This window comes from Piliocolobus tephrosceles, chromosome 7, assembly GCF_002776525.5.
Source record: "Piliocolobus tephrosceles isolate RC106 chromosome 7, ASM277652v3, whole genome shotgun sequence".
NCBI classification, from domain to species: Eukaryota; Metazoa; Chordata; class Mammalia; order Primates; family Cercopithecidae; genus Piliocolobus; species Piliocolobus tephrosceles.
Window position 1 is genome coordinate 20944767 of NC_045440.1, and position 13485 is coordinate 20958251.

The 13485-nt window shown below is 51.7% G+C and overlaps 1 protein-coding gene across 2 annotated transcripts in view; it reads right to left on the reverse strand.

Moving 5' to 3' along the window:
- Positions 1 to 13485, reverse strand: part of PEBP4 (phosphatidylethanolamine binding protein 4) — a 225981-nt gene that overhangs the window by 13716 nt on the left and 198780 nt on the right. The window lies entirely within an intron of this gene.

Below are 13485 nucleotides of genomic sequence, written 5' to 3' on the forward strand. Positions count from 1 at the left end.
CAGGGCAGTGAGTGGGGTTTCGGAATGGGTACCTCAGGGGATCCAGGGAGAGAGGACAGACACAGGTGTTGCTGAGGGTGGCAAATGGACACCTTCCCTCTAGAGAAGCCCTGTAGGACACTTCCCAAAGAGCTGTTCCATGATCCCCATGGGTGCCTGAGACTGGGCACTCGACATCACCTGTGGGGTCTGGTCAGATCTAAGGGAAGCGCTTAGATCTGCAGTTCTCTGGATCTTGCTAAGGAGCCCATCTTCTCTGGAGGGAGGATTCTGCTCCCTTTGGAACCTTTAGAATATTAAGCAATGGGCTCTGAGCAACCAGTGGGGGAAGGGAAGGCAGGAGGAGGCTACACTGCCTGATTCTGTGGTAGCTTCTCCCCACCCTCAGTTAACTTAGCCCACAACTCTGGGGCAGTTTCTTTGGCCACTGGGACAGCCTCAGTTTCCCTCCTCTCTTTCCCTCCCTCCTCCCCTCCACTCGGTGTCTGTGGGATAATGAGGTGACCCCGGGGGTGGGTGCTAATTACTGTTTGTGCAGGACCAGGAGATGCTCAGATGAAAGAGACTGGTGCCGGGCCCCTGGTTCTGTGCCATGGCTCAGGGGCCCCAGGCCATGCCAGGGAGCCCCGAGGCCCCTAGGTGTGGGGTTTTATAGCCTTAATGAAGGTGATTAGCGTGACTCTTAATTGAGTCTGCCGACACCTAACTGTGCCCTGGCTACCTTTTCACCAAGCCTAGAAGACAGGCTCATGGGATGCTGGGAGGATGGGGGAGAGGTGGGAGGCCCTGCTTGAGGTGGGGGCAGGGGTAGGTGAGATTCAATCCTCTAGCTTGTGGTTTACCTTTTATAGAACTGAAGTCCTACTTGTCCAGTCCAGAACCCACCAGATCTCCTCCCCTTTGAACTGCAGCTTCTCTATTACTGTCCTCACTTTGGGCCTCTTGGTCAGATATCCCTCTTCCAAGGCTGGTTCCTATAACCTAGGTCTCATTTGGTTGGAAGAAGGAGCAGGAGACTGTGGAAGGATAGACCCTCCCCCCATGAGCCCCTTGTACTTCGTCTTCTTCACCTGATGCAGGTGAGATCCCTTTCCTTCCTTCCTTCCTTCCTTCCTTCCTTCCTTCCTTCCTTCCTTCCTCCCTTCCTCCCTTCCTCCCTTCCTCCCTTCTTCTTTTCTTTTCTTTTCTTTTTTTTGGAGTCTCGCTCTGTCATCCAGGCTGGAATGCAGTGGTGCGATCTTGGCTCACTGCAACCTCCGCCTCCTGGATTCAAGTGATTCTCCTGCCTCAACTTCCTGAGTAGCTGGGATTATAGGTGCCCACCACCAGGCCTGGCTAATTTTTGTATTCTTAGTAGAGATGGGGTTTCACTATGTCGGTCAGGCTGGTTTCGAACTCCTGACCTCCAGTGATCCACCCGCCTCAGGCTCCCAAAGTGCTGGGATTACAGGCATGAGCCACCATGCTCAGCCAAGATCTCTTTCCTTTAACTTCCTTCCACTCTCCCTGATCCTGTTCTTTTCTGCTCAGGAGAATCTGGGCAGCCTTCAACATCAGGTCCCACCCATACGGTGATGCACACTCCAGCTCTGTCTTGCTCCCCTTTCAGAGCGGTCCCCCAACTCCCCACATTTTGGGCCTGGCATTATTATCCAGGGCTGGCATTATCCAGGCCCAGGTGTGGCCAAAGGGCTGCGGCCCACAAGGTTAAGGGATTGGAGAATGGAAACCTGTCTCCTTGATGCCCATCTCTTCCAGGAGAGGAGGGAAGGCCTTGACAGATGCCCAGCAGCCACTCTCCCTGCAGAGCTCTTCTGCCACCCTAGCAAGATGGAGAGTTCTGGGGCTGAGCTCCTCATCCTCCCCTTATTCCTTTCCAAGTCAGTCCAGCCAGCGGTTTGTTTAAACAAAACAACAGCAACCTAAGCTGGCTGTTTCTTTTCAATTCCCCCCAGGCTTGGGTCCCACTCAGAGTGAGGCCAGGGAGAGGGTAAGGGTGGGGGCTGGGGCCGGTCAGATCAGGGAGCTGGTTTGTGCAGAGCCGCAGCGGGTGGAAAGGCTGATCTGGCGCCTTGATGGGGTGGGAAGGCTTCCTTTCTTCATCCTTTCACTCTGGGGAGCTTTCCTTATCAGCCGGGGCCAGCATAGGCAAAGACTCTGCAAATCCTTACGTTGGGTTTGCTGTGGCAAGCCACTGGCCCTTCCTAGTCACTCAGCAGACCCTGTGCTTGACTGGGGCACTGATGGCAAATGGACTGTTCAGGTCCCCCCCACCCCGGAGCTGATCCCACAGACAGGTGCTGGTCCTCACTGGCAGAAAGAACGGGGGAGGACCTGGTGGCAGAAGGGCCCCCACATGCTGTGGGGTCAGAAGCTGTGATTGACTTGGATTGTCTTAAGAATTGCCTAAGTTCCCTTTGGCCATAAACTTTCCCTCATTGGTCAGTCCTAGAGGGGCTACAATTTCTACCATGGAATCAACACCCTGTAGGGGCCTTAGGAAACTAAATTCTAAAAGGTGAGAGAGTTGGGCTCCAGAGAGGGAAAACCCCAGAATGTTCAAGGAGAATGAGACCTTGGACCTTAGGCCCTTCAACATCAGCTGACTCAAGGTCTCATGCCTTTTGACCTCAGTGCCATCCTGTGCTCTTTCTGTGACACCATGACAATCCCAGCATTTCTATGGGAGGCATCATTTCCCAAAGACCATGATTAAAATACGGAGATATTATCAGGAGGGCTGGGGCTGTGGTGAAAATGGGGACCCTGTCACCTGACTTTAGATCTTCTAAAATATCTTCACGATGGCCAAGTGCAATGGCTCACACCTGTAATCCCAGCACTTTGGGAGGCTGAGGTGGGCGGATTGCTTGAGCCAAGGATTTTGAGACCAGCTGAGGCAACATAGCAAAACCTCATCTCTACAAAAAAATGCAAAAATTATCTGGGCATGATGGTCTACACCTGTAGTCTCAGTTACTTAGGGGACAAAGCTGGGAGGATCACCAGAGCCCAGGGAGCTGATCCTGAGCCAAGGTGGTGCCACTGCACTTCAGCCTGGATGACAGAGTAAGACCCTATCTCAAAACAAATATATGGATTAGAATGTCACTTCTAGCCTGTGATCACACTAGAAAGCTGAAACTCTTTACGGATGGATGAGATTCAAGGAAGTTTCAGGAGGTAAGAGGGAGAAACCTGTAGTTTTGAGCACTGCTCAGGGCTGCTGGGCTAGGAAAGTGCCCGGGGAGGAGGGAGTACCAGCCCAGCGTTTTTGAGGAATACAGACACCAGTCCTGTCATGTCTGAGAAGAGACAGGCTTTGGAAGGAGACCCTGAAGGAGGCTGAAAGTTGAGCTTTCTCACCTTTTAGAATCTAGTCTCCGAAGGCCCCTACTAGGTATTGATTCTATGGTAGAAACTGTAGCTCCTCCAGGACTGACCAAGGAGGGAAGGTTTATGGCTGAACCAGCAGGGTCTGCTAAGAGCTCCCCCACACCTTGGGCCTCCTCACTTTGACCCTGCTGCCTCCCCCAGCCCAGACTCCAGATGTGCTCTTGCCTCTTTAAGATGGACTGAGCACAGACCAAATCTCCTTTCCCTTCCTATAGCAAAGACAGGCTGACATTTTCAAAAGGAACTTGTTTAAATGCTAAGGTTAAAAAAAAAGAAATATAGTTGACCCTTGAACAACATGGGTTTGATTTGTGTCCACCTATAAACAGATGTTTTTTCAACAAAAGTTACAGTGAGTGTGCCTGCCTCTCCTGCCTCGCATTCCACCTCCTCTACCTCTTCCACCTCTTCAGCCTCAGCCACCCCAAGACAGCAAGACCAACCCCTCCTCTTCTTCCTCCTCCTCAGCCCACTCAGTGTGAAGATGATGAGGACAGAGACCTTTATGATGATCCACTTCCACTTAACATATAGGAAATATATTTTCTCTTCCTTAGAATTTTTAAAATACCATTTTCTTTTCTCTAGCTTACCTCATTTTAAGACTACAATTTAGAATACATATAACATATGAAACATGTTAATTGACTGTTTATGTTATTGGCTTCCAGTCAACAGTAGGCTATTAGTAGTTAAATTTTGGGAGAATCCAAAGTTATACTTGGATTTTTGACTTTGTTGGGGGTGGCACCTATACCCCCTCATTGTTTAAGGGTGAACTGTAATTATAGAAATTATAGACAACATAGATGTAGTTCAGTTTCTCATCCTCAAGAACGCTGAAAAGCCCAGGATGGGTTTTTCAGGAGAGAAGGCCAGGAACACCGAGGTATTTGGGTAGTATGCCTAGGAGGACATTCTGGGCCTTTCTAAGTCTGGGACTGGAGGGCCTGGGGAAGGCAATTCTTCCTCATCAGCATCCTCTGGAGATGGGGGGTCTAAAATACCCATGAGTCTCCTAGCAAGGGAAGGGAGGAGGAGGTGAATTCCTTAGAAGGACTCTTAAATGCTCAGGGTATAAGAAAAATAGTAGTCATCATATGTTCTCACTTATAAGTGGGAGCTGAACAATGAGAACACATGGACACAGGGAGGGGAACAACACACACTGGGGCCCGTGGTGGGGGCAGGGGGAGGGAGAACATCAGGATAAATAGCTAATGCGTACGGGGCTTAATACCTAGGTGATGGGTTGATAGGGGTAGCAAACCACCATGGCACACGTTCACCTATGTAATAAACCTGCACATCCTGCACATGTACCCCAGAACTTAAATAAAATAAAATTTAAAGAAAAGAAAAGAAAAAGAATGGTAGTCACTCCTTTTTCCTAGAAGCTGGCCCCAGTTGTGTGTGTGTGTGTCTGTGTGTGTATGCATGTGCACATGTATGTGAGTGTACGGTACTGGGTTTGTGCATGACTGCTTGGCACAGGACTAGGTGCAAATTATTCTAACTGCAGAGAAGGGGGCTCAACACTGTGAACACTTTGGAGGTGCTTCTGGGTTCCTAGAACATGAGATTTCCTTTCCAGCTCTCTCCCACCTCAGAGCCCACTGCTTCTCTGGCAAGCTAGCCTGGAACTGGCAAGTAAGATACTCAGGGAAAGTTGTGGCTCGACTGAGAGTCATAGCAACCCCATTCTCAGTCCAAGGTGATGCAGGCTGTCTTCCCAGACTTGTCCCATCTGGGTCAGGTAAAGAGCGCGGTGCTGGAAGCCAGGGGTCTATCCCCACTGCTATTACCTTGCATTTGTAACAGGCTTTCAGCCTTATTCTCCAGGCAACCATCCAACTGATTGGTCTCACAACATCCCATTCAGGGGAAGGGCAGAGATCTTTAGCCCCACTGGACAGGAGAGAAACCACAGCAGCTTCAGCTCCTCAAGGGTGGGGACTACACCCTGCCCATCTTTGTGACCCATGAGATGCTCTGCATATGGTGGGTATAGTCAAAGTCCGTGGGCGCCCCGGCCCAGTGCCCAGCCCTTGCAACTTGAGCCATCCCTACTTAACAACCTCTATCCTTTGGGTGTCCCCACAGGGACAGTGAGCTGCATTTTCTGAGGCCTTTCATAGACTTGCAGGTCCAGCGACACTCCTCCCTCACCTGGGGAACCCCTTAGGTAAAGGCTCTGGCTGGATCTGGTGCGTGAGGTCTGCAGTGTGGGGAAGGAGTATGGCTCAGTGCTGGTCTCAGCAAGGATGCTGGCCCAGTTCCCTCATTCCCCTTCAATTACCTGTAGGCAGCGGCCCACCCACCGGGGCGTTTGTGAAGGCCCCAGATACGCAGGCTCGTGGTCCCTCAGAGCAAAGGGTCAGTCGCACGTATCCTCGAGTGAGGGAGATGATTTAATCTCTTTTCCCACCTCTTCCCATTTGCACAGGAGGATTCAATCTTCTCCTGCCTGGGTACAAACCCCCATTAGAGTGGGAAGTTTTGCTTTTTGATCTCTGGGTGAAAGGTGGGAGTGGGGATGGTGGGATTGGGGAGGGTGAGGATGGGGGAATTGGGGAGGTGGGGATGGGGGGACAGGCATCAGAAGAGTCCCTAACTTGAAAAGTGAGGCACAGAAAGGTGTCATGGAGATAAAGGAGAGTAGACGGAGAAGTTAGCAAAACAGAGCACTTGAGGGTGGGGAGGAAGAAACGAGAAAAAAAGGGAAAATGAAAACAGAGTTCCAAGCTCTCTGACACTGACACCAAACAAGAAAGCTCCTTGCTGTTTTGCACAGCTGCCTGCAGGCTGCCAAGTGGCAAAGGATCCAGGAAAAGGCACAGAACTGGAAAGCGCTACCCAGCAATCTGTATATTCTGCAATTAACAAAGGGTAAGTGAGCGGAAGGCACTGACAGCTCCCAGGCTCTGAGGTCCCCAGGGACCACCTAACGCCAGCCTAGAGAAGACCCAGCTCTGGAGACTACTGCCTGCTGCCAGGGAGAGGCTTCCAATCAATTAACCCCATGGCCTTCTCTTTTGCCCTGGGGTTGGGGAGAGGAGGGATGGCCACTGAGGTGGGTGGAATGAAGCCCGTGGGAAGTGGAAGAAGGAGGCGCAGATCTAAGCCCTCCTAGGAGCTGAGTACTTCTAGACTCCAGGGTGTAGGATGGCCAATTATTTTGTGGACCAGTTTCCTTCCAGAAATGTCCATATCAAAGACTTGGTAGGTCTTTTCCTGGCGCCTTCATGGGCAGTGGGGACAGCTTGGTGAATATCATCTTAGGAGATGGCAATGGGTGCATGGCAGATCCTAGTATCTTGGCACAGACTGGCGATGGGACTCCTGGGTTTTGATTCCTAGTTTGGCTTCAAATCTGGAATTGGTTACTTCTCTGGATCTCCAGATGCCTGAGTGGGGTTGGGCACTATTGAAAGGAGGCTAGATTTTGGGGCCTTGAAGGATGTGTAGGAGCTTTTCAGTTCTCCAGTGGACAAGATAAGGGAGGGGAAGGGCAGCTTAAGTTGAGAAAGCTGTCTAAGCCACGTATCAATGTGCGGTTGAGGGAGAATGATCTGCTTCTTGGAGTAAGGAGCTTTTGAGGTTGAACCCAGGATGGGAGGAGCTTCACCCAGAGTGTCATCATCCTCCATGACACCGAGTTAAGAGACAAGATTTCCCAAGGCCCAGGATGTCTGAGTCTTGAAAAGTACAGGCTTTCCAGGCCCTTTGTTCTGGGTCGTATGGTTGCCAAAAATGTCACACCGTCTTGCAGCTGTGTGTGTGTGTGAGATAGTATCTAGCACAAAGCTGGCACTGAGGAATGGTAGTTGGGGAGATGGGTAGATGAATGAATGAATGAGAGGCCTGTGTTAGAGGCAGAAATATAATTAAGACATAGGTCATGGTATCAAGGAGCCTCTGATCTGCTAGAACAGATAAATCACAAAGAAATAACAATGACAGGCCTAAATAGTTGAGGCCTAGAGGCCATGCTGGGGGAGCAGAGAAGAAGGAAGAGATAACTGCTTGGGGGTAGCGATCAGAGAAAGTTATTGAAAGGAGGCTAGATATGGGGACTCGAAGGATGTATAGGAGTTTTCCAGTTCTCCAGTAGACAAGATAAAGGAGGGGAAGGGCAGCTTAGGTTGAGAAAGCTGCCTAAGCAATGTATAAATGTGTGCATGAGATATGAGAACATTTCAAATGACCTCGCTGTCCGTTGAAGCCAGAACCAGCATGTGTGTCTTCAAGAATCTCAAGAGAAGGCTGGAAATGCAGGATGGGGCTAAGACTGGAATGGCAGGCAATGCCTCTGATTTCTGAGACTCAAAGCTCTCAGCAACCTAAGCTCTGCGTCCACAGATCCCAGGCAAGGCTTCTTCTCTTCTCCAAATGATCAGTAACTGTGTCCCAGGAGGACCACCACAGCTGGCTGGCTGAGCTGCCTTCCCTATCAAGAAAGGACATGGGTGGTCCCTGCCTTGGGGACACTGCCCACATGGCAGGTCAGAGCAGGATGCGGCTGAATTTTGTCATTAATGGCCTCACTCAGAGCAGGTAACTCTTGGACCCCCAAACCCAAACACCTCCCTTTTACAAACAGTAATTTTTGTTTCAGGTCGTAAAAGGGCTACACGTTCCTTGTAGAAAAATCGTAAAACACACAAAGGCACTAGAAAGAAAAAGCATTCCCTGGATCCTACCACATAGAGACAATTGCCCTGAGAACATCCTTCTCTTCTTTGCATTTTGGTTCCAAAGCTTCTTGTTACACAGATGGCAGCTTCAAGCTCCTGGTCCCTCTGGGGCCTGTACTGGCTGGGACTCCCAACTGTCTGCCCTTGGGGAACTTCTGCTTGGGGAAACTTGCCCAAGTTACTTTCAGTCCCTGATACTCAGAGAGCAAGCTGAGCCATAGGAAATTGTGGAGCTACCTCCTTTTGACCCTTGCCTGTCATGGGTCACTCATTCTCTGGATGGGGTTCATGGGTGGGGTTAAGAATAAGGAAAGAGATAAAGAACACAATATATGGTCTTATTAAGCCTGTTCCTCTTAGAAATAGACAAGAGTCGGGGTGCAGTTTCTCATGCCTGTAATCCCAGCAGTTTGGGAGGCTGAGGCAGGAGGATTGCTTGGGGCCGGGAGTTCCAGACCAGCCTGGGCAGCATAGTGAGACCCCATTTCTACAAAACATTAAAAAAATTAACCAGACGAGGTGATGTGTTCCTGTAGTCCTGGCTACTTGGGAGGCGGAGGTGGGAGAATCACTTGAGCCTAGAATTCAAGGCTGTAGTGAGCTATATTGTCGCACCACTGCATTCCAGCCTGGGTGACAGAGTGGGAGTCTCAAAAATAAAAAAAAAAAGTAGGCAGGGTGCCGTGGCTCAAGCCTGTAATCCCAGCACTTTGGGAGGCCGAGATGGGCGGATCACGAGGTCCGGAGATCGAGACCATCCTGGCTAACACGGTGAAACCTCGTCTCTACTAAAAAATACAAAAAACTAGCCGGGCGACGTGGTGGGCGCCTGTAGTCCCAGCTACTCGGGAGGCTGAGGCAGGAGAACGGCGTAAACCCAGGAGTTGGAGCTTATAGTGAGCTGAGATCTGGCCACTGCACTCCAGCCTGGGCGACAGAGCAAGACCCCGGCTCAAAAAAAAAAAAAAAAAAGTAGACAGAAATATTAAGTTGAAAGCAAATATCAGGAGTTTGTTGCTAAATGTGATTACTATGCACTGATATCACTTTAAACCGAAGACTGCCCTTTCTAGACAACTCAGAACAAAAGTAGCTTTTGATATCAACCTCAGGTTGCCAGGATGCCTCAGTTATCTGAAGTCATATAGGGAATTGGGTATTCCTCATAAAAACATTTCCCTGATATCTCAAATCTTATATTTTTTGCTCCCCAACTCCTTTTCTCTTACCTATTTTGGATAGCCATCTTATTAGAACACTAGTTCTTGTCTTCTTATGTGATTTTAAATACCACTGTGGTTGTCACCGTGGATGCCAACTTTGCACCCAACTACGGCATGAGATCGCAAAGCTGAGAAGCAAATAAAGGCCGGGCATGGTGGCTCACACCTGTAATTGCAGCACTTTGGGAGGCTGAGGCGGGCGGATCACTTGAAGTCAGGAGTTCGAGACCAGCCTGGCCAACTTGGCGAAACCCAGTCTCTATTAAAAATACAAAAATTAGCCAGGCATGGTGGCAGGCGCCTGTAGTCCCAGCTACTTGGGAGGCTGAGGCAGAAGAACTGCTTGAACCCGGGAGGCAGAGTTGCAGTGAGGCCAGATCGTGCCACTGCACTCCAGCCTGGGCAATAGAGTGAGACTCTGTCTCAAAAAAACAAAACAAAACAAAACAAAAAACACACCAAATAGAAAGAACAGGCCATTCAGCTTTCCACCTGCCCCAGCCTCCTTAGGGGCCAATAATTGAATGTTTATGTAATGACCATCAGGTAAAGAAAGAGGAACCACCTCTCGTGGAGTGCCCGTGGTGTGCGGGCATCTCGCCAGGGTCTTTACGTGAGCTCGCTCATTCAGATCCCCGCCCTCCAGGAAATTCCCCGCTAAGGTGCAGGATCCCCCCACTCTCCACGCCTTGGAGAGCAAAGGCTTGCTGCCCTGCTGTGCTGATTTCTGGCAGCCACAAGAACGATGGAAATGGAGCCATCCAGTCAAAGCAGCCTCAGTCAATGAGCAACTCAGCGTCTAACACAGCCATTCTCCTACAGGGCAGTCTGGGCTTCAGTCCAATGTCATTACCAATTAGCTACATGACTTTGAGCAAGACATTTAATTTCACAGCGTCTCAGTTTCCGTACCTATAAAGTGGCGACGATAACGATACCTGCCCTGGTTTCTTCACAGAGCTGTTGTGAAGGTGCAATCAGGAAATGGAATATTCTAAAGTCCCGCAGTGCAGTCCAAGTGTAAGGGTCATTGCTGGGCTGAGCTCCTGGCTGGACCCTGGAGGGAAAGGCTCGGTGGCTGCCGGGGAATAGATGGTTGTGGGGGCTGAGGATGGAGATGCTGCCTCCGTCCACCCTGGGAGCCCTGGGAGTCCATCCTGTGAAGTCTCCTGGCAGGGCCAGCCTCCTGAGGCTGATGGCTGTGCCGTGGGCTTGGAGGTTACTCAGCTGTGAATATCGGGCCTGCCCCGCTGGGCCTGTACTCAGCCAGGGTGTGCAGAGCGAGTGGCACATCATGTTTATTAATAACCCTTGATGAGGGGCATTAATAGCTCCTAATGACACCATCTGAGCCCGGCCTCCTTCCTTCTCTCAGTCCTCACTCCTTCCTCTTTCCCTCCATCCCTTGGAGACGCATGATCCCACATACAGACAGACACAGGCAGGCTCGGCTCAGGAGAGCGAGTCAGAGATGTTGTCCAGCAGGTGGGGCCTCTGGAGAGGGGTCTGGCCTTGGGGGTCAGACAGAGGATCCTGGGCTAGAGAGCAAGTAGGATACTGCTGGCTCTGCGGTCAAGTGGAAACTTGGCCAGAACCTGCTTGGTGATGGGAGCGAGGGAAGCGCAGCAGTGGGAAGAATTTTCCAGAACTGGTGGGAATGGGAGTGGCAGGGTGTGAGATGGGAGAAGCTGGAGCTGGGACCAGAATGAGGCCAAGGGGGCTTAGGGGCAACCTCAGGCTGGGTCCGAAAGGGCCAGAGACAGGAGAGCACAAGTCACACACACGCACACACTTGCACACTCATGATATACTCACAAGGCACATGCTCACATCCACACACTCACATATACACACGTTCACACACTTACACTCCCAACACACTCATACTTGTAGCATGCTCACACACCCACACATGCATGCTCTTGCATGCTCACACTCACATGCTATCACACATGGACACACAGAGGCACAAGCTCACATACATGCTCGTATATCCACATGTACACACAGACACACACATGCTCACACACACTCCTCTCCTAGACTGCCTTTCCCTGGGTATGCCTGGGGCTGGGCATGGTGGGGAGGACCAGAAGAAGGGGGCATTTGGGAAGGGGTTGGGCGGCCAGGCTGAAGCTGGGACCATGCAATTAGGAAAAGTGGGTGTGGGAATCTCCAGGCCCCGGGCAGGGGGCCAGGACAAACAGACGACTGATTAGCGCTGAGGTCTGTGAGTGAGACCTAAGCTGGTCTGTTACCCACCCAGGGACTGAGAGCCAGTGGAGCTGGGCTGCATCTGAGCAGAGGTGGGAGAGGAGGCAGTCAACCAGGAGGCGGGGTGGGGCGGGGGGCACCCCCAGGTGCTGCCCTCCTCCCGTGCTGCATGTAGGAGGCTGCAGGTCACCTTGCCTGCCCTGCCGCAGCAGAACAATTAGGAAATGGGTGCAGTTAATCCCTAAGACAAACAGGGCTTGGGAAACTGCAACTCAACTGGAGAGGAGAGAGCTGTAGGGCTAACTCCTCAGCCCGACTCTTATCGCTCCCCATCTCTCATCCAGCACCCAGTCTTTCCGGCTGGGTGGCTGCACCTCCAAGAGGGAGAGGAGGAGGAAGTGGGGGGACCAATACACTGGGAGGAAGTGACCTGACCAGACCTTTGCTCCCTAACTCCGGCTGGACAGAGGCGGCCCAGCAGCCCCCTAGCATCCATCTGGCCTGGGGAGTGGTACCCCAGGTCTTATGAGTGAGCTGGAACCCCATGCCTTGGGATCCTGAGTGGCCGTGACTGCTGAGTGATGCCCCCACTCCCTGCCGCAGTTCTAGAGAGTGGTTCAGCATTCTCCCCCAGCTCCGGCCCTAGCAGTCCTCCTGTCTCCCCTCTATTTGGGTAAGAAGGGCCCCTCAGCCCCCAACCCTGACCTATCCTGTTCTCTACTGCCAACCAGAAGACGGGTACTGTCTTGGCTTACTCTGCCCTCCTCATGTGTCACCTATGAGATGAGGTGTCCTTGGGAACCCAGGCCACAAAGGCTGGGCTGGGGGGATGGAGGGGGAGGGAGTGCCCAACAGCCAAGAGCCTCAACTGTGGCTCTTTGGGGAAGGCTGGTAGCAGCAGGTGGGAGTCAGATTCCTCGTTCTGTTCTCTGCTTTGTCTCCCTCCGTTGCCCTATTTTAGGTTTCCATACTTGGCTCTGGTGGGAAGAGAAAGTATAATCTACCCTTTGGAGCCTCTTCTCTCCCTCCCCACCAATGGGCCCAGGCCTGGGGCTGCCTTGTGAACAGAAGGGAAGAAAGGAAGGAAGGATGGATGGAAGGAAAAAGAGACAGAGGGACTCTGGAAGAAAGGTCAGGAATTTCTAGCAAGAAAAGATGCTGGCGAGATTTGGAAGCTCTGAGAAATGCTATGCTCATTAGAAAGTGTGACAAGAAGCAGAAACATTCTACGTCTTATTCAAATCACGGCTTGCTCTTTTTCAAGGGACTGATGGTGAACTTGGACCCAGTTCCCCAGCCCCTCAGAGCAGCAGCAATGTGTCCTGGGAGCTTGTCAGAAATGTAGAATCTCTCTCAGGCTCAACCCTAGACCTAGTGAACCAGAAGCTTCCTCTTAATAAGAACCTGAGGCGATTTCTATGCACACTGAAGTCTGTCAAACCCCGCAGCACCACCACAGCGGCTTCCTGCTCTCTGAACCTTCCTGCCTGATTCCCCAGGGCAGGGAAGGGGACTCCTCATCAGACCTGTGGTGGCAGCTGTGGTGGGAACCATCTGAGCCCCGGTTCCTGATGGTGCCTCCTTTCCTGTTCCTTCTGGAGGCCCTGCCCCAGGGCTCCCCTTTCCTCTGTGGCCCCAGCTCTCAAGTCAGACCCTTCAGACCGGTTGGGCTCCTGGGTGTTCAGAGGGCCTGGGCCAGACCTGAGAAGGCAGGAGGCACAGCCCTTTCCCTTCGCCCCTGCTTAGAGCCAGGGAAAGTGGCCCCAGGTTAGCGACTCTGGTTAGCTACTCTGAGCCTCGAAGTTCCTGGGGAGAAGGGCAAGGACTGGGCACACAGAGATGTTTGTTAGCTCCTTTCCCCACATCATGCTCCCCGCACCTACCCTACGTGAGGAGGGAGGGTTGCTTGCCCTCCAGGCATTCAGGGACCTCAGAGTCTGGGAAGAGACAGACGG